The sequence below is a fragment of the Ricinus communis genome, chromosome 10, assembly GCF_019578655.1.
Source record: "Ricinus communis isolate WT05 ecotype wild-type chromosome 10, ASM1957865v1, whole genome shotgun sequence".
NCBI lineage: Eukaryota > Viridiplantae > Streptophyta > Magnoliopsida > Malpighiales > Euphorbiaceae > Ricinus > Ricinus communis.
Genome location: NC_063265.1, coordinates 26035302 through 26057269, shown reverse-complemented (window position 1 = coordinate 26057269; position 21968 = coordinate 26035302). Strand labels below are relative to the sequence as shown.

General features: G+C 37.1%; 1 pseudogene; it reads right to left on the bottom strand.

The window, feature by feature from the left end:
• Window positions 1–16730: 16730 nt before the first annotated feature.
• LOC125371297 lies at window positions 16731–21046 on the bottom strand (annotated as a pseudogene).
• Window positions 21047–21968: the final 922 nt, after the last annotated feature.

Genomic DNA, 21968 nt, shown 5'->3' with positions numbered 1-21968 from the left:
CAACGCCAAGTTGAGGAACTACTAAGTAAAGGTTATGTTAGGGAAAGTCTTAGCCCATGTGCTGTTCCTGTTTTGTTAGTCCCTAAGAAAGATGGGTCTTGGCGTATGTGTATTGATTGTCGTGCAATTAACAAGATTACCATTAAATATCGTCATCCTATTCCTAGGTTAGATGATATGTTAGATGAATTGCATGGAAGTGTTATCTTTACTAAAATTGATTTGAGAAGTGGCTATCACCAAATTAGAATGAATATAGGTGATGAGTGGAAAACAGCATTCAAAACTAAATTTGGTTTGTATGAGTGGTTGGTCATGCCTTTTGGCTTAACTAACGCACCAAGTACTTTTATGAGACTAATGAACCATGTTTTGCGTATGATATTGGTAAATTTGTGGTAGTATACTTTGATGATATTTTGATTTATAGTAAGAGCTTTAGTGAGCATGTTGAACATGTTCGGATGGTGTTGATGGTTTTGCGTGAGAATTCTTTATATGCTAACCTTGCTAAGTGTGATTTTTGCACAAACAAACTTGTGTTTCTTGGTTTTGTTGTTAGTAAAAATGGAATTCAGGTCGATGAAGATAAGGTAAAAGCAATTAAGGAGTGGCCAACACCAAAGAATGTTAGTGATGTGAGGAGCTTTCATGGGCTTGCAAGCTTCTATAGGAGGTTTGTCAAGGACTTCAGTACCCTTGCCGCACCACTTAACGAGCTTGTAAAGAAGAACGTGAAGTTTCATTGGGGAGAACAACAAGAAAACGCATTTAATATGCTAAAGGGCAAACTTACTTCATCTCCCATTCTTTCACTTCCGGATTTTTCCAAAACTTTTGAAATTGATTGTGATGCTTCTGGTGTAGGTATTGGAGCTGTTTTAATGCAAGATGGGAAGCCAATAGCCTATTTTAGTGAAAAGTTGAATGGAGCTAGCTTGAAATATCCAACTTATGACAAGGAATTGTATGCTCTTGTGCGTGCACTCAATGTTTGGCAGCATTATTTGCTACCTAAGGAGTTTGTGATTCACACGGATCATGAAGCATTAAAGCACTTGAAGGGACAGAACAAGTTGAATAAGCGCCATGCTAAATGGAGTGAATTCATTGAAGCATTTCCCTATGTCATTAAGTACAAGCAAGGTAAAGAAAATGTAGTTGCCGATGCACTATCTAGAAGGTATGCTTTACTTGCTTCTCTAGAAACAAAATTGCTTGGTTTTGAGTATATGAAAGACTTGTATGTTGATGACCACGATTTTGGTTCTATTTTTCATGCTTGTGAACATGGTGCTATTGATAAATTTTACAGACACGATGGATTTTTGTTCAAAGAAAAACGTCTATGCATTCCTATGTGTTCTATGCGTGAATTGCTTGTGAGAGAATCACATGAAGGTGGTTTGATGGGACACTTTGGTGTTCAAAAGACTTTAGATGTTTTGCATGATCATTTCTATTGGCCTAAAATGAAATCTGATGTGAATAGATTATGTGCTAATCATATTGTATGCAAGCAAGCTAAGTCTAAATCACAACCTAATGGGTTATACATGCCTTTGCCCATACCTAATTCTCCTTGGATTGACATATCTATGGATTTTGTGCTTGGATTACCTAGGTCTAAGCATGGGCATGATAGTATTTTTGTTGTGGTGGATAGGTTTTCAAAGATGTCACACTTTATTGCATGTAGGAAAACCGATGATGCACAACATGTTGCTGAATTGTTCTTTAGAGAAATTGTACGTTTACATGGTATGCCTAGAACTATTGTCAGTGATAGGGACACCAAGTTTTTGAGCTATTTTGGAAGACCTTATGGGGTAAACTGGGAACTAAATTACTTTTTTCTACTACATGTCATCCCCAAACCGATGGTCAAACTGAGGTAGTAAATAGAACTTTGTCACAATTACTTAGGACCATGGTTAAACGAAACTTGAGAACATGGGAAAATTGTTTGCCGCATGTTGAATTTGCATATAATCGTAGTATGCATTCTTCTACTCAATTTTGCCCATTTGAGATTGTTTATGGCTTTATTCCTTTGAGTCCTTTAGATTTGATTGCTTTACCTTTGAGTGAACAAGTGAATTTAGATGGTGCAAAGAAGGCTGAATTTGTGTTGAAGTTGCATGAGCAAGTGCGTGCAAATTTGGAAAGACGCAATGAACAAATCACCAAACAACGCAATAAGGGCCGCAAAAGGATGGTATTTGAAGTTGGTGATTGGGTTTGGGTGCACTTCAGGAAGGAAAGGTTTCCCAATCAAAGAAAATCAAAGTTGATGCCACGTGGTGATGGTCCATTTGAAGTAATAGAGCGCATCAACGATAATGCATACAAAGTTGACTTACCTGGTGAGTATAATGTTAGTGCTACTTTTAATGTTGCTGATTTGTCTCCTTTTGATTTTGATGAAGGCGTTGATTCGAGGTCGAATCCTTTCAAAGAGGGGGGGAATGATGCAACCAAAGATGCATCTAAGTCAACTAGCATGGATCCACTAGCCTATGGAGGACCGATGACACGAGCAAGGAGTAAAAGGTTCAAGCAAGCCTTAAATTCTTACTTGGAGCATGTTTTGAAGATGGCTAATGATGGTGCTTTTAATGAAGATAACAACGCCTTGAAGATAGTGACATTAATTGCTATTAATGAAGCTTAAACTTCTGGTCATGGAACAAGGTCAAGGTCAAAGATCAGGGATCAAAGTCAACAGGCTTTCCTAGGGTTTCTAGAAGCATTGGGCCGCACATTAGGGTTTCTAGAAGCATTGGAGGTCTCACCTAACCCTAGGGCAGCCACCACTTATGCTTAGAGAAGGAGGCAGCCGCACATTAGAAGTCTTTTAGGGTTTGATTCTTTATTGCTTATCTCTTAGTCCTTTTTAGGGTTAGAATCATTTCAAAACTCTATAAATAGAGCTATGTATTTCGGCTAAAGGACATAAGATCAATATACATTTCTGAATGAAGTTTAATTTGAGTTGTTAACTCTTATTCCTTAAGGTGTTCCTTATTGAATTTCTTGAGATTAAATTAACTTGTTTGATTTAGTTTCACATCTACATGTTTGATCAATCAATTAACTTTTTATTAGTTTCTTGAGTTGTTTGAACATTCTTCATTTATTTATAACTAAAGGGCTTAGTAGTTCTATTGCTAAGTTTGTTAGTTCCATAATCAATTGCAAACTTTCAAGTTAGATCTTGGGGCGATAAATTCGAACTTATTGGTAAGGGTGCTTCCTCTTAAATAGGGAGAGCGTTTATCAGTTTGATTTTCTCACCATTACTTATCTTGGTGTTTGAACGTATCCGGTTCGAGTTCGTATCATTACTAACCTCACCCAATTGCACATCATCACATTCTTTCAACTCAGGCATGTATAGGTAATCCTCCTCACTTGGTTCGGATTCTTCATCACTCTCAAAGATCACTTCACCACCTCGAATTGCCATGGTTCGCTTGTTTGGACATTGGGAAGATATATGTCCATACCCCAAACACTTGAAGCATTGCAATTTCTTTGATTTGAGGTCACTTTGCGTCGTTGGTTTAGTGTTAACATCAAATTTAGGGGCTGGCTTGATGTCCTTTGATGCCTCACGACCCTTGTTAGGGGGCTGGTTGCTCCCTTTCCATGCGTTACTCCATTTTGAGCTAGGGGCAGCACTTCTGCTCTTGGTTTTTAATTTCTTTTCCACCTTTATGGCCATGTGCAACATATCCTCCATCTCTACATAATGCTGCAATTCAATTATGTTAGCAATATCACGATTCAAACCATGCAAAAATCTTGCCATTGTGGCTTCCCTATCCTCATCTATATTGGCTCTAATCATAGCTATCTCCATAGATTGCCAATACTCCTCGACACTCTTACTACCTTGTACTAGATTTTGTAACTTGTTGTACAAATCCCTTTGGTAGTGCGATGGCACAAACCTTTTACGCATAATGCGTTTAACCTCATCCCATGAACCAACTTCGTGTTCCCCATGACGCCTCACGACCACTCACCAATTGATCCCACCAAATGGCAGCATAATCACAAAATTCAACAACAGCAAGTTTAACCTTTTTAGACTCACTATAGTTATGACATTCAAAACCCTTTCAACCTTCTTTTCCCACTCCAAATAAACTTCGTGGTCACTCTTACCATGAAAAGATGGTATTTTCATCTTAATGCTACCCAAATTAGTGTCAATTTTGGGTTGGAGATTATGTCTAGACCCTTTAGACTCACTTTCTTGGTCATTATCAGAACCATCCCCTTTAGACGTTTTAGGCATATCATTCAATAACCTAGTTAATTTATCATCTTGTTTTTGAAATTGTTTTGTCATATGTTCTACTACATCTCTCAATGTATAAGCTAAATTTTCCAAAGTCAATGATGGTTCAGATGACATGGTTAAACCAAAAGTGATAGGAAATCATCATCTTAGCAACCATACACCCCAATAACTAATGAGTTACGATACATATGGAATGCAAGAAAACACCCTCCAATCAAGATGATTCCAAAACCCAAGGATCTCCTCAAGTGAAGTTAGAAAAAACTAGTTCCAACAATGAAACTAGCACTTGAATTCAACTCCAAACGCCACAAACCAAGTATGATTTGATAAGTTATGAATCAAACACAAGATTTTGGTTAGAGAACGCCACAAACTAAAATTAGTTTGATAAGTTCAAAGTTCATGCAAGAACTTAAGCAAAAACACTCACAAAGAGCAAACAAAGATTATCATTCAAAATTCTATGTTTACAAATGGATTTGGCTTTGATATTTAGCCAAAACAAGACAAAGAAACCTAAATGGATGTCTTTTGAGCTTCCCCACGTTTTTCCCTTTAATTCCCCTTAAAACTTATTAAAAGTGGCTGTTTTTACATTGATGTCACTCATTTTTGTAACTCCCAAATGACAACTAATTATGTGCATCCATTTTGTAACTCCAAATTATGACTAATTATGTGCATCTATTTTGTAACTCTAAAAGACAACTAATCACACCATAACTTAAGAAAAACCTAATAAAATGAAAATAAAAAAAGGCTTCAAATGAATCTTATTGGACCTATGAGTTCAGCCCAAACTTATTGCACTAAATTGATGATTTTGGATCCTTTTTGCAATCCTAAATCTTGGACTGAGCCTTGTTGTGTTTGAACATTCCAAATGTCTTTAATTAAGCCCAACAAAGCTTCTTGCATACTTTTGGACTTGGATCTTGTCATTGGACCTCCTTGAAAGCTTAAAGGATCATTTGTAATTCTTGTCTTTATTGCATCATTCCCTCTCTCCCTCGTAAGGATTCGTCCTCGAATCAGCCTCATTGTCAACTTCATCACCTACATCAAATAAAGAAAGATCAGCAACATTAAAAGAAGCACTCACATTGCCATACTCACTTGGCAAATCTATCTTATAGGCATTGTCATTAATTCTTTCAAGAACTTGGAATGGCCCATCCCCTCTTGGCATTAATTTAGACTTCCTTTGGCTTGGAAATCTTTCCTTTCTCAAATCTACCCAAACCCAGTCACCCGGTTCAAATACAACTTTCTTTCTCCCCTTGTTGTGTTGCTTTTGATATTGTTGATTTCTTTTCTCTATTTGAGTACGCACATTCTCATGTAAGCTTTTAACAAATTCAACTTTTTGCTTGCCTTCAAAATTAGCCTTATCAATGGGTAATGGCAATAAATCCATTGGAGTTAATGGATTGAACCCATATACAATCTCAAAAGGTGAACAATTTGTTGTACCATGAATACTCCTATTGTATGCAAACTCAACATGTGGCAAACATTCTTCCCAATTCTTCAAATTTCTTTGAATTATTGCCCTCAATAGTTGTGAGAGAGTCCTATTAACCACCTCCGTTTGTGGATGACAAGTTGTTGAGAATAGAAGCTTTGTTCCCATCTTGCTCCAAAGTGTCTTCCAAAAGTGGCTAAGGAACTTGACATCTCTATCACTGACAATTGTCCTTGGAACCCCATGCAATCTTACAATTTCTTTGAAGAACAACCCCGCAATATGAGTTGCATCATCTGTCTTGTGGCATGGAATGAAATGTGCCATTTTGCTAAACCCACAACAACAACAAAATAGAATCTTTCCCTCCCCTTGACCTAGGTAATCCTAGAACAAAGTCCATAGAAATGTCTACCCAAGGTTCATTAGGTATGGGAAGTGGAGTATACAACCCATGAGGCATCACTTTAGATTTAGCTTGTTTACAAGTGATGCATCTCTCACATATTTTTTGAACATCTCTTTTCATTTCAGGCCAAAAGAAATGATTTTCTAAAACATCTAAAGTTTTTCTCACACCAAAGTGCCCCATCAAACCCCCACCATGTGCCTCCCTCACAAGCAACTCTCTTAAAGAATATTGAGGCACGCATAACTTATTTTCTTTAAAAAGAAAACCATCATGTCTATAGAACTTGTCAAACCCCCCTCTCTCACATGCCCCATATACATTAGCAAAATCATGGTCTGAATTATATAATTCCTTAATGAACTCAAAACCCAATAATTTTGCATCAAGTGTAGAAATTAGAGCATACCTTCTAGATAGAGCATCGGCAACAACATTCTCTTTACCTTGTTTGTACTTGATGATGTATGGAAAGGATTCAATAAATTCCACCCATTTAGCATGCCTACGGCTTAGCTTCCCTTGTCCTTTGAGATATTTCAAAGACTCATGGTCGGTGTGTATAATGAATTCCTTATACCAAAGATAGTGCTGCCATGTCTCTAAAACTCTTACCAAAGCATAAAACTCTTTGTCATAAGTTGGGTAGTTTAGACTTGCTCCACTTAGCTTCTCACTAAAGAACGCGAATTGGTCTTCCTTCTTGCATCAAGACTCCACCAATACCTATTCCACTTGCATCACACTCAACCTCAAAGGTTTTAGCAAAGTCGGGCAAAGCAAGTAAAGGTGCTGAACTAAGTTTTTCTTTTAGCAAGTTAAAAGCATCATCTTGTTCTTTTCCCCACTTGAAACCCACATTCTTTTTAATGCATTCAGTTAAAGGTGCAGTGAATTGTAGAGAAATCCTTAATGAATCTCCTATAAAAGCTAGCAAGACCATGAAAACTCCTAACATCATGCACACTAGTAGGTTTTGTCCACTCTCTAATTACTTTTACTTTTCTTGATCAACATGAATTCCCTTGTCATTAACAATATATCCAAGAAAAGTAATTTCATTAGTGCAGAAAGTGCATTTCTTAAGATTAGCATATAATGTCTCTTGCCTTAACACATCAAAAACCAGCTTTAAGTGTATTACATGCTCATCTAAAGATTTGCTATACACAAGAATATCATCAAAATAAACCACTACAAACTTTCCAATGAAAGTGCGCAAAACATGATTCATCAATCGCATAAAAGTACTTGGAGCATTAGTTAAACCAAACGGCATGACTAACCACTCATATAATCCATGTTTTGTTTTGAAAGCGGTTTTCCATTCATCACCCTCACGCATTCTTATTTGATGATATCCAGATTTTAAATCCACTTTAGAAAACACACAAGCACCGTGCAATTCATCCAACATGTCATCTAGCCTAGGTATAGGATGGCGATACTTTACTGTTATTTTGTTGACGGCACGACAATCAACACACATCCTCCATGAACCATCTTTCTTAGGCACTAAAATTACAGGAACCGCACAAGGACTCATGCTTTCTCTTACGCACTTTATCCATAAGCTCACTCACTTGCCTTTGGATTTCTTTTGTCTCCTCGGGGTTGCATCTATATGCTGGCCTATTAGGTATGCTTGCACCCGGAATAAAATCAATTTGATGTTCAATTCCTCGAATTGGTGGTAATCCTTTAGGCACATCTTCGGAAAAAGCTCTTCATATTCCTGCAAAGCTCAAGAACAACACAAGGCAAATCCTTATTAAGATCATTAGAAATCATCAAAACTTCCTTGTACATGAGTACAAGTAAGGGCTGCCTCAAGGTTAGTGTTCTCCTCACATCACTTGGCTTTGCATACACATTCATCTTTCTTTCACTCTCATCTCCCTTGTTTTCTCTCACCTTGTGTTTCCCATTACACTCACTTTTACCACTTACCTCACCTTTTTCTTTTTTCACTATTTCTTGCTCCCTCCCCTGATATTCCCCATATGAAGATTCAAGCTCTTCATATTGTTGTTTAATTCTCACTTGATCATAAAAAATGGCCTTGAGAGGTAATGGTCCAAGATTGAACTTTTGTCCATCAATAGTCAAGGAATATCGATTCTTGAATCCATCATAAATCACACGCCTATCATATTGCCAAGGTCTTCCCAATAAAACATGTCCGGCATACATGGGAACTACATCACAAAGCACCTCATCCTTATATCTCTCCCAATGGAAAAAGAAATTAGCACTTGCTTATTTACCTTCACAACACCACTATCATTCAACCATTGCAACTTGTAAGGCCTTGGGTGTTTGGTAGTTGGTAATTTCAATTTCTCCACAAGCAAAGTACTAGCAACATTAGTACAACTTCCACTATCAACAATCATGTTACACAACTTATTAGCAATTAAACAATGAGTATGAAACAAATTCTCACGCTCTCGATGTTCATCGTGTTTACATTGCAAACTAAGTGTGCGTTGTACTACTAACACATCCCCTTTAGCATACTCAACATCACTAACATCCTCTAAAGTTGGCATGTCATCATTCTCATCATCATTTTCATTTTCACTTTCAGATTCAACAATTCCATCTCTAACAATCATGGTCCTCTTATTAGGGCAATCACGTGCATAATGACCATGTCCAAGACACTTAAAACACTTCAAGCTTCTAGATTGATTAGCCTGATTCTCAACTTTGTTTTTGCTGCCTATTTCATTTTTATTCTTATTCTCATCCACTTTAGGCTTAGCAAATTTATTATCCTTTTTACTCCAATTCGATTTCCAATTAGAAGAACTAGAACTCGAATTAAGTTTAGAATCAAACTTACTTGCACCTTTTCGCTTGAGTTGCCTTTCAATTTTCATGGCCACATTCACCATGTCCTCAAGCTCCACATAATGTTGCAACTCCACAAGATCAGCAATATTCTTGTTTAGACCATTCATAGTTTCAGATCAGATGGGTGGGAAGTCTATGTCTCTAAGGGTAGCCTCTCTATCCTCCTCCATATTTGCTTTAATCATAGCCATTTCCATTTCTTTGTGGTACTCCTCCACACTCATGGTTCCTTGCCTTAGAGTTTGCAATCGTTGATGCAAATCTCTATAGTAATAGTTAGGAATGAACCTCTTCCTCATGATGCGTTTCATCTCCATCCATGACCCTACGGGTCTTTCTCCATTTCGTCTCCTTTCCCTACACAATTGATGCCACCAAACACTAGCGTAATCACAAAACTCAACGGCAGCAAGTTTTACCTTTTTCTCCTCCGAATAGTTATGGCATTCGAAGATCATCTCCACCTTTGCTCCCATTCCAAGTAGACATCAGGATCATTCTTTCCTTGAAAGGAAGGAATTTTCATTTTGATGCTGCCTAGGTTGCGATCTACACCATCTTGCCTTGATCTCCTATTGTGTCTCCTAGGATGGTCATCTCCACCAAAAGTGGTTGCTTGGTCATCCTCCAAATCATCTTCGGCATCATAATCCTCTTGTTCAAAGGCTAGTTGCCTTTCTCTTCTAGGCTCGTTTTGAATTCTTGTAATAGTTTCACCTTGCCTTCTCACACTTTCAACAACATCATCCATTCGCCTATACATTCTTTCAAACTCTTTTGCATTGCTTGCAAAGTTTGCTCAATGGATGCTCCAACACTACTTGAAACTTGTTCTTTTGACATTGTGCGAAAACTTGAAAACAAGTTAGTATAGCCTCACAAAAACACTGTCATGGTGTCTCTCAATTAAAATGTCACACCGCTCGTGGTTTCACTCCAAAGTTTTGGCTTTTCTCGATGCTAGTCTCACCACTATTGCCTTTTACCTCTCTTGCTTTTGCTTTAGGTTCTTAGATGAACTAATCACCTAAACAAACCAAATCAGATTATGGCAATTCAATGGAGTGAAAAGAAGAAAGAAAAGGTTGGTCTAGATTAAGTTGTTAGGTCAGGCCAAATTTAAAGTAGCTAGACACAAGAAAGCAATAAAATAAAATAATAGAATATGATTTCTATGCCGCCCAAACTTTTTCTTTTTTTTTTTTTGATCTTGTGATTCTTTTTTTTTTAATGATAATAACACAACTAAAAAGAAATTATGAACAACACAATTTTTTTTTAGCAAAGGACAACGAAGTTTTACTTTATGCGCACAAAGGTGTAAACTTTGAAAAGAATGAGTACTTAGAAGGAAAATATTGAAACAAGAAGAATTTGGCACAAAAAAAATAAAGAAGATGAGAAACTTTAATAACACACAAAACACAAAGATAAGCAAACCTCAACTTGAAGCAAGCTCTGATACCAAATGATAGGAAATCATCATCTTAGCAACCATACACCCCAATAACTAATGAGTTACGATACATATGGAATGCAAGAAAACACCCTCCAATCAAGATGATTCCAAAACCCAAGGATCTCCTCAAGTGAAGTTAGGAAAAAACTAGTTCCAACAATGAAACTAGCACTTGAATTCAACTCCAAACGCCACAAACCAAGTATGATTTGATAAGTTATGAATCAAACACAAGATTTTGGTTAGAGAACGCCACAAACTAAAATTAGTTTGATAAGTTCAAAGTTCATGCAAGAACTTAAGCAAAAACACTCACAAAGAGCAAACAAAGATTATCATTCAAAATTCTATGTTTACAAATGGATTTGGACCTAAATGGATGTCTTTTGAGCTTCCCCACGTTTTTCCCTTTAATTCCCCTTAAAACTTATTAAAAGTGGCTGTTTTTACATTGATGTCACTCATTTTTGTAACTCCCAAATGACAACTAATTATGTGCATCCATTTTGTAACTCCAAATTATGACTAATTATGTGCATCTATTTTGTAACTCTAAAAGACAACTAATCACACCATAACTTAAGAAAAACCTAATAAAATGAAAATAAAAAAAAGGCTTCAAATGAATCTTATTGGACCTATGAGTTCAGCCCAAACTTATTGCACTAAATTGATGATTTTGGATCCTTTTTGCAATCCTAAATCTTGGACTGAGCCTTGTTGTGTTTGAACATTCCAAATGTCTTTAATTAAGCCCAACAAAGCTTCTTGCATACTTTTGGACTTGGATCTTGTCATTGGACCTCCTTGAAAGCTTAAAGGATCATTTGTAATTCTTGTCTTTATTGCATCAAAAAGACTAGGAAAGAAAAAAAAAAAAGGACGTGATCAAGTGTTATACTCTGGAGGCTTCTTATAGTTAAAGGCAAAACAAGAAAAGATCACTCCCTCACGTGTTTCACTCACAAAGAATTGAATTTCTTATAGAAATTAAATCAAATTGTTCTAGTAATCACAAGAACAAGTTTTTCACAACCTCTTAACGTTTATTAATTCTGAAGTTCAATAGAACACTCGTGAATCAATAAAACGAATTATAAGCGTGTGAACAAAACAAGCTTACAACTAATCAAACAAGACTCAATTAACCCAGAAGAAAAGCTTTTTAAGAGAAAACAAACAAAATTACCCAAATCAGAATTATAAGAATGAAGAACAGCTCCAATTAATTAAAAGGAATTGTGGAATGAATCAATCAAGAGTCAATTCTTCAAGAACTACCCAACACAAATGGTTAGGGTTAGTTTTCCGTTCCTTCCCCTTTTTTTTTTCTTTTGGAAATCTGCCTTGGTATGCGGGCAGCAATGAAAATAGTATACTTTTTTTTTTTTATAATGATGCGAACAGAAATTGAGATGAAATAGAAGACAGACTCTTTAATTGAAAAAAGATGAACCAACTAACAAGTTTGGCTCTGATACCAAATGATACGAACTCGAACCGGATACGTTCAAACACCAAGATAAGTAATGGTGAGAAAATCAAACTGATAAATGCTCTCCCTATTTAAGAGGAAGCACCCTTACCAATAAGTTCGAATTTGTCGCCCCAAGATCTAACTTGAAAGTTTGCAATTGATTATGGAACTAACAAACTTAGCAATAGAACTACTAAGCCCTTTAGTTATAAATAGATGAAGAATGTTCAAACAACTCAAGAAACTAATAAAAAGTTAATTGATTGATTAAACATGTAGATGTGAAACTAAATCAAACAAGTTAATTTAATCTCAAGAAATTCAATAAGGAACACCTTAAGGAATAAGAGTTAACAACTCAAATAAAACTTCATTCAGAAATGTATATTGATCTTCTGTGTTTTAGCCGAAATACATAGCTCTATTTATATAGTCTTGAAATGATTTTAACCCTAAAAAAAGGACTGAGAGATAAGCAATAAAGAATCAAACCCTAAAAGACTTCTAATGTGCGGTTGCCTCCTTCTCTAAGCATAAGTGGTGGCTGCCCTAGGGTTAGGTGAGACCTCCAATGCTTCTAGAAACCCTAATGTGCAGCCCAATGCTTAGGGTGCGGCCCAATGCTTCTAGAAACCCTAATGTGCGGCCCAATGCAAGTTTAAGCTTCATTAATAGCAATTAATGTCACTATCTTCAAGGCGTTGTTATCTTCATTAAAAGCACCATCATTAGCCATCTTCAAAACATGCTCCAAGTAAGAATTTAAGGCTTGTTGAACTTTTTACTCCTTGCTCGTGTCATTGGTCCTTCATAGGCTAGTGGATCCATGCTAGTTGACTTAGATGCATCCTTGGTTGCATCAGCGTGAGAGCTTAAGTCCTTGTGCGGTTCTAGTGATTTTGGTTCCAAAGAAGGATGGCACATGGAGAATGTGTGTGGACTGCCGTGCAATCAATAAAATAACGCTTGTTAGTGTTGAAGGTTCTTCTAAGGCAGATTTGGTTAAAAAGCTACACAAACAAGTTAAAGAGAGAATTGAGAAGCAAAATGCAAAAGTGGCCGAGAGGGTTAATAAAGGACGAATTCCAATGGTATTCCAACCTGGAGATTGGGTTTGGGTGCATTTTCGCAAAGAAAGGTTCCCAAATAAAAGAAAGTCTAAACTAAGTCCGAGGGGTGATGGTCCATTTCAAGTCCTTGAGAGGATCAATGACAATGCCTACAAGATTGATTTGAAAGGTGAGTATAATGTGAGTGGTACATTTAATGTAGCTGATTTGAGTCCTTTTGATGCAGGTGATGAACTTGATTCGAGGACGAATCATCCTAAAGAAGGAGGGAATGATATGGACATGGCCAAGCTTAAAGATGGACTCGACGGAGAAGACAACAAGAAAACCAAATGATATGGACATGGCCAAGCTTAAAGATGGACTCGATGGAGAAGACAACAAGAAAACCAAAGATAAAGCTAAGGATCTATTGAGCATGCTACAAGGCCCAATTACAAGGTCAAGGTCCAAGAAGCTACAAGAAGCCTTAATTGGCTATATGCAAGATTGGGCTAGTCAAGGAAGCTCAATTGGTCATGCTAGGATAGGCCCAAGTAAAGACACATCTGAAGGGGCTTTATTTAAGGTTTTGCAAGTCCAAATACATGAAGACTAATGTGGGCTAATATTTGGGCTGAAATCTCTTCTTTAAGTTCAGAACAATGTTATTGCCTATTTTTCTTATGTGGCAGCTAGGGTTTATTATGTTAGGTGGCTATAAAAACGCCCCTTAAGTTGTGTTTTGAAAATTCGAATTTTGATAAAGTTATAGTAGTTGTTTCCTTTAACCACTTATCAAGGAATTGATCTATCATTGTGGCGTGTTAAGGGTTAGGGTTTAAAGAACTTAGTTTTCTTTAGGTTCTGATCTTGATCAACCATACCTTGCAATCTGATTTAAGCGGTTCTTGGGTTTTGAAACTCAATTTGTTCTTGGGTTTCTAAGATAGTAATTCACGGGTTCATAATCATTAGGGTTCGTGGTTCTAATCCTTGGAGGTTCTTAACATTTGGTATCAGAGCTTTGGCTCTTAAATCAGGTTATTTATCCCTTTTCTTTAAGTTATTGTTTGTTTTCCTTGAGTTCTTGATATTGTTCTTGAAGTATTCTTGGTATTCTTGAGATCTACATAGTTTAGTTCTTGATTCTTGTAGTTTTTAATTCTGATTCAAAAAAAAAAAAACGAAACAAGAAAAGAAAAATATCAGATCCGAATTAGCAAAAAGAAAACAAAAAAAAGGAATAGGTCTGGTGGAAAAAACGTATTTGGTGTTGAAATCATTGTTCTTGGGGTGATTACATAGATATTAGGGTTGTTAAAAGGTTTAGGGAGATTTTTACAATCCTACATAAATAAGGATTTGGTGGCTGTTTAGGAAGATTCAAAGGGACATTAAATTCCAATGACCTGAGCCCTATACATACCATCTTATTTGAATTAATTCAGCTCTAAATTCGTTTTTGTCCTTCATTTATTCTCCTCTTTGTGTGTCTTTTGAGTTTGGGCAGATTTGACACATTTAAAGCATAAAGAGGTAAACTTCTTTCTTGATCAACCTTCTTTGTGATTTTTACTTCCTAAATCTGTTCCTTACATGTCTTATACATCAAATTGAAGTTTTAATTCGGTCTTGAGCTTGTTTCCAATGCTGTTTGGTTAGAGATTTCCATTCGGGTTGAAACTTGATTGCTTGGTTCTTGAACTTAATTTCTTGTTTCTTGATCAACCTTCTTTGTGATTTTAACTAATGCTCCAAGTACTTTTATGCGATTGATGAATCATGTTTTGCGCGCTTTCATTGGAAAGTTTGTAGTGGTTTATTTTAATGATATTCTTGTGTATAGCAAATCTTTAGATGAGCATGTAATACACTTAAAGCTGGTTTTTGATGTGTTAAGGCAAGAGACATTATATGCTAATCTTAAGAAATGCACTTTCTCTAACCAAAACAGCATTGGAAACAAGAAATTAAGGTGAAAGAAACAAGAAATTAAGTTCAAGAACCAAGCAATCAAGTTTCAACCCGAATGGAAATCTCTAACCAAACAGCATTGGAAACAAGCTCAAGAACGAATTAAAACTTCAATTTGATATATAAGACATGTAAGGAACAGATTTAGGAAGTAAAAATCACAAAGAAGGTTGATCAAGAAAGAAGTTTACCTCTTTATGCTTTAAATGTGTCAAATCTGCCCAAACTCAAAAGACACACAAATAGGAGAATAAATGAAGGACAAAAACGAATTTAGAGCTGAATTAATTCAAATAAGATGGTATGTATAGGGCTCAGGTCATTGGAATTTAATGTCCCTTTGAATCTTCCTAAACAGCCACCAAAACCTTTTAACAACCCTAATATCTATGTAATCACCCCAAGAACAATGATTTCAACACCAAATACGTTTTTTCCACCAGACCTATTCCTTTTTTTTTGTTTTTTTTTGCTAATTCGGATCTGATATTTTTCTTTTCTTGTTTTGAATCAGAATTAAAAACTACAAGAATCAAGAACTAAACTATGTAGATCTCAAGAATACCAAGAATACTTCAAGAACAATATCAAGAACTCAAGGAAAACAAACAATAACTTAAAGACAAGGGATAAATAACCTGATTTAAGAGCCAAAGCTCTGATACCAAATGTTAAGAACCTCCAAGGATTAGAACCACGAACCCTAATGATTATGAACCCGTGAATTACTATCTTAGAAACCCAAGAACAAATTGAGTTTCAAAACCCAAGAACCGCTTAAATCAGATTGCAAGGTATGGTTGATCAAGATCAGAACCTAAAGAAAACTAAGTTCTTTAAACCCTAACCCTTAACACGCCACAAGGATAGATCAATTCCTTGATAAGTGGTTTATGCATTCAACAAGAATTCAAGAATTCAAGCAAATATGCAAAGGAAACAACTACTATATTTTTATCAAAATTCGAATTCTTTAAAACACAACTTAAGGGGCGTTTCTATAGCCACCTAACATAATAAACCCTAGTAAAACTATTAACCCTAGCTGCCACATAAGAAAAATAGGCAATAATATTGTTCTGAACTTAAAGAAGAGATTTCAGCCTAAATATTAGCCCACATTAGTCTTCATGTATTTGGACTTGCAAAACATTAAATAAAGCCCATTCAAATGTGTCTTTACTTGGGCCTATCCTAGCATGACCAATTGGGCTTCCTTGACTAGCCCGATCTTGCATATAGCCAATTAAGGCTTCTTGTAGCTTCTTGGACCTTGACCTTGTAATTGGGCCTTGTAGCATGCTCAATGGATCCTTAGCTTTATCTTTGGTTTTCTTGTTGTCCTCTCCATCAAGTCCATCTTTAAGCTTGGTCATGTCCATATCATTCCCTCCTTCTTTAGGATGATTCGTCCTCGAATCAAGTTCATCACCTACATCAAAAGGACTCAAATCAGCTACATTAAATGTACCACTCACATTATACTCACCTTTCAAATCAATCTTGTAGGCATTGTCATTGATCCTCTCAAGGACTTGAAATGGACCATCACCCCTCGGACTTAGTTTAGACTTTCTTTGATTTGGGAACCTTTCTTTGCGAAATGCACCCAAACCCAATCTCCAGGTTGGAATACCATTGGAATTCGTCCTTTATTAACCCTCTCGGCCACTTTTGCATTTTGCTTCTCAATTCTCTCTTTAACTTGTTTGTGTAGCTTTTAACCAAATCTGCCTTAGAAGAACCTTCAACACTAACAAGCTTGTTAAGAGGCAAAGGAATGAAATCAATAGGAGTTAAAGGATTAAAACCATATACAATTTCAAATGGTGAAGTGTGTGTAGTGCTATGAACAGCTCTATTATATGCAAATTCAACATATGGCAACAAATCCTCCCAAGATTTTAAATTCCTAGAAATCAAAGCACGAAGCAATTGAATCAAAGTCCTATTCACAACTTCAGTTTGTCCATCCTGTCTGTGGATGGCAAGTAGTAGAATAAAGCAATTTAGTTCCTAACTTACCCCATAACACACGCCAAAAGTGACTTAGAAATTTAACATCTCTATCACTAACAATGGTCTTAGGTACTCCATGCAAACGCACAACTTCTCTTAGAAACAAATCAGCAATATGGACAGCATCATCACTTTTATGGCAAGGGATAAAGTGAGCCATTTTACTAAACCTATCCACAACAACAAATATACTATCTCTACCTTTCCTAGATCTCGGCAAACCAAGCACAAAGTCCATAGACAAATCTGTCCAAGGAACATCAGGAATAGGTAAAGGTGTATATAACCCATGGGGTTGCAGTTTGGACTTAGCTTTCAAACACACAATGCATTGACCACAAATTTATGCACATCACGTTTCATGCATGGCCAATAAAAATGCTCAATCAGAATATCATAAGTCTTTTGCACCCCAAAATGACCCATTAAACCGCCCCCATGTGCTTCCCTAACCAATACAGCCCGCAAAGAACAATTAGGAATACAAAGGCGATTTTTCTTGAAAAGAAATCCCTCAAACGCATAAAAATCAGCAGAAACAGCCCCATTAGCACAAGTTGTAAACATGCCGCTGAAATCATTATCACTCACATACAACTCTTTTATGAACTCGAAGCCCGTGAATTTAGAATCAAGAGTAGTAAGTAAAGCATACCTTCGAGATAGTGCATCAGCAACCACATTCTCCCTGACCTTTCTTGTATTTGATCACATATGGGAATGTCTCAATGAACTCCATCCACTTAGCATGTCTTCGGTTCAGTTTGTCTTGCCCCTTGAGATGCTTCAAACTCTCATGATCCGTGTGGATGACAAATTCTTTGGGCCATAAATAGTGTTGCCATGTTTGCAAGGTCCGAACCAATGCATAGAGTTCTTTGTCATAGGTTGGGTACCGAAGGGCTGCTCCATTTAGTTTTTCACTAAAATAGCATATAGGTCTGCCTTCTTGCATCAAAACAGCCCCAATCCCAATGCCACTAGCATCACACTCAATCTCAAAGGTTTTGTCAAAGTTAGGTAAAACCAACAAAGGAGCAGCACACAACTTATCTTTAAGCATATTAAAAGCATGTTCTTGTGCATCACCCCAAGTAAACCCAACATTTTTCTTGACAATTTCATTCAAAGGTGCAGCTATACTACTAAAGTCCTTAATGAACCTCCTATAGAAACTAGCCAAGCCATGAAAACTCCTAACTTGGCTAATGTTTTTAAGTGTTGGCCACTCCCTAATTGCTTTCACTTTCTCCACATCAACCTCGAGCCCCTTTGAACTAATAACAAAACCAATGAAATTAACTTTATCCATGCAAAAAGCACACTTTTTCAAATTGGCATACAATTTTTCTACCCTAAGAATGTTTAGAACCCTACGCACATGCATGACATGATCATCAATGGACTTGGAATAAACTAAGATATCATCAAAATACACAACCACAAATTTACCAAGACACTCACGCAAGACATGGTTCATCAACCTCATAAAAGTACTAGGTGCATTTGTAAGCCCAAACGGCATAACTAACCACTCATATAGACCATATTTAGTCTTAAAAGCCGTTTTCCACTCATCACCAGTTTTCATGCAAATTTGATAATAACCAGAACGCAAATCAATCTTAGTAAACAAACATGCACCATGCAACTCATCAAGCATATCATCTAACCTAGGAATGGGATGACGATACTTTACCGTTATTTTATTGATTGCACGGCAGTCCACACACATTCTCCATGTGCCATCCTTCTTTGGAACCAAAATCACTGGAACCGCACAAGGACTTAAGCTCTCACGCACATACCCCTTTGACATCAGTTCTTCCACTTGCCTTTGAAGCTCCTTTGTCTCCTCTGGATTACTTCTATAGGCTGGTCTATTTGGTATAGAAGCCCCGGGTATGAAGTCTATTTGATGTTCTATCCCTCTTTGAGGAGGTAATCCACTTGGCATTTCCTCGGGAAAGACATCAGCAAATTCCTGCAAAAGATTAGCAAACACACTCGGCAAGGAAAGATCAAGTTCAGTAGTGTTCAAATATACATCTTTATAAGTAACAACAAATAACATCCGACTTGAATGAAATGCATGCCTAACTTCACTTTCCCTAGCCAAAAAACTACCCTTTGCCTTTGTTTTCTCTTTAGGCTGAATCTCACCCTTTGGGTTTTCATGTTCCTTTTTGTTATTTTCAGCCTCACGCCTCTCTCTTTCCAACTTACATTGGTCATCATACACTTCCTTAGGAGAAAGAGGTGTCAAAGTAACTATTCTCCCATCCTTCACAAATGAGTACCTATTTAGAAAGCCATCATGGAAGGCCCTCGTATCAAATTCCCATGGCCTACCTAACAAGATATGGCCAGCATGCATTGGCACTACATCACATAGCGCCTCATCCGAATATCTACCAATTGTGAAAGGTACAACAACTTGCTTATTCACTTTGATCTCACCACAATTATTTAACCATAACAATTTATAAGGTCTAGGATGTGGAATTAGATTTAATCAACCATTAAAGTGCTAGCAACATTTGTACAACTACCACCATCAATAATAACAAGACAAGTCTTACCTTGTACATGGCATCTTGTGTGGAAAATGTTGTCTCTTTGCTGCTCCAAGGTATCATCTTCCTTCATTTGAACACTTAGTGCGCGCCCTAGCCACCAAGAGCTCACCTCCCATAGGACCCTCAATGCAATCATCGCTGCCGTCTTCCAATTGTGGTATCTCATCATCATTATCACTCTCTTCACTTGCTGTTTCAATCTCCCCATGGTCTCTAGCCACCATTGCCCGCTTGTTTGGACATTGTGAAGCAATATGGCCACGCCCCAAGCATTTGAAACACTTGATGTCTCTATTCTTTTCTTTGTTAATTTCGGGTTTAGATGTGTCTTTGTTGCCTGAAATGCTTTTCCCTTTGTTGTCATTGGGAATAACCTTATCATCACCTTTCTTACCTCCTTTCCAAGAATTAGACCAATGTGGCCTCCCACTCGAAGTGCCCTTATATTCAAACCTTGCTGTCCCTCTAGGTTTTAGTTGCTTTTCCACCTTAATTGCAAGGTGAACTAACTCCTCAAGCTCCACATAATGTTGCAACTCTACCCTATCAGCAATCTCCTTATTAAGCCCACCAATGAATCGTGCCATGGTAGCTTCTCTATCCTCATCCAAATCAGCCCTAGTCATGAGCATTTCCATCTCCTTATAAAAATCCTCAACACTCCTTGTACCTTGCCTCAAAGATTGGAGTCTTTGATAGTAACTCCCTATGGTAATGTCTGGGTACAAAACGCCTTCTCATGATAGTTTTGAGTGCAATCCAACTACCAATAGGCTCTTCCATGTTCCTCCTCCTACTAACCACCAACTGATCCCACCAAACTATAGCATAGTCACTAAATTGGGTAACCACCAATTTCACCTTTTTCTCCTCTGAAAAGTTATGGCAATCAAAGATAAGGTCAACTCGCTTTTCCCACTCCAAATATGCCTCCGGATCAGTTTTTCCCAAGAAGGTAGGAATACTAAGTTTGATACTACCTAAGTTCCTATCAACATCATCAAAGTTCCCATAACCACCAAACTCACCACCAAAGTGTCCTCTACCTCTACCAAGATTTTGGTATCTCCTAGCTCCTCTACCCAGGCCTCTACCAACCCCACCATAGGCTGCATTATCATACTCCTCAAAACCCTCATCAAAGTCATCCTCATTCACCCCAATTGGCTGCCCATGATTACCTTGCACATTCCCCCCTTCATCAAGCCTATTTCCCAGACCTCGGGCAAGTGCATTAATTTGGTCCGTAATGGCTTGTTGATTGGTTGCCATTTCCCTTTGTTGGGCTGCCATGTCAAGTTGCAACCTCTCCATTTGCTCATTCATATTTCTTATGCTTCGTTGCACCCTCTCATTTTCATGCATTTGTGCTGTGGGTATGCCGGTAGTTGGCACATTATTACCTCCACTAGAACCACTTGACATGCTGCAATAAGAGTTAGTATGTAATAAAGAAAAAAAAAATCGAAGGAAATTAAGGACCTCACCAACACTCCCTCACGTGTTTACTCTCAATTAATGGGGATGGTCACTCGTGTTTCGCCCAATCAAGAATGATCACACAAGGCTGAAAACTCACACCACTCAGCTTGTTTTCAAGGATTCTTATGTGAATCAATAACCACACATCAAGTTATTTCACTATGCTTGTAATGCACCAAGAATTATGATCTAAAAAGCTTAGTTGAGGCAAAAACGCAAAAGTCAAGAAAATTAAACAATTAGTCACGCTTTCAATAAAATTAGGACTGCAAACAAGCGAAAACTTCAAACGGATGCAAATGACATATGAAGAAACAATCTAGATGTAAGAAACAAGAAAGATGCAGTTCAGCTTGAAATAGGAAAAGAAGGAACTAGTTTAGGAAGCAAAAATCACAAAGAAGGTTGATCAAGAAAGAAGGTTACCTCTTTATGCTTCAAATGTGTCAAATCTGCCCAAACTCAAAAGACACACAAAGAGGAGAATAAATGAAGGACAAAAACGAATTTAGAGCTGAATCAATTCAAATAAGATGGTATGTATAGGGCTCAGGTCATTGGAATTTAATGTCCCTTTGAATCTTCCCAAACAGCCACCAAATCCTTATTTATGTAGGATTGTGAAAATCTCCCTAAACCTTTTAACAACCCTAATATCTATGTAATCACCCCAAGAACAATGATTTCAACACCAAATACGTTTCTTTTTCCACTAACAAAGACAATCAAACCAATCAGACCTATTCCTTTTTTTTTTTTTGGCTAACTCGGATCTGATATTTTTCTTTTCTTGTTTCGTTTTTTTTTTTTTTTTTTGAATCAGAATCAAAAACTACAAGAATCAAGAACTAAACAATGTAGATCTCAAGAATACCAAG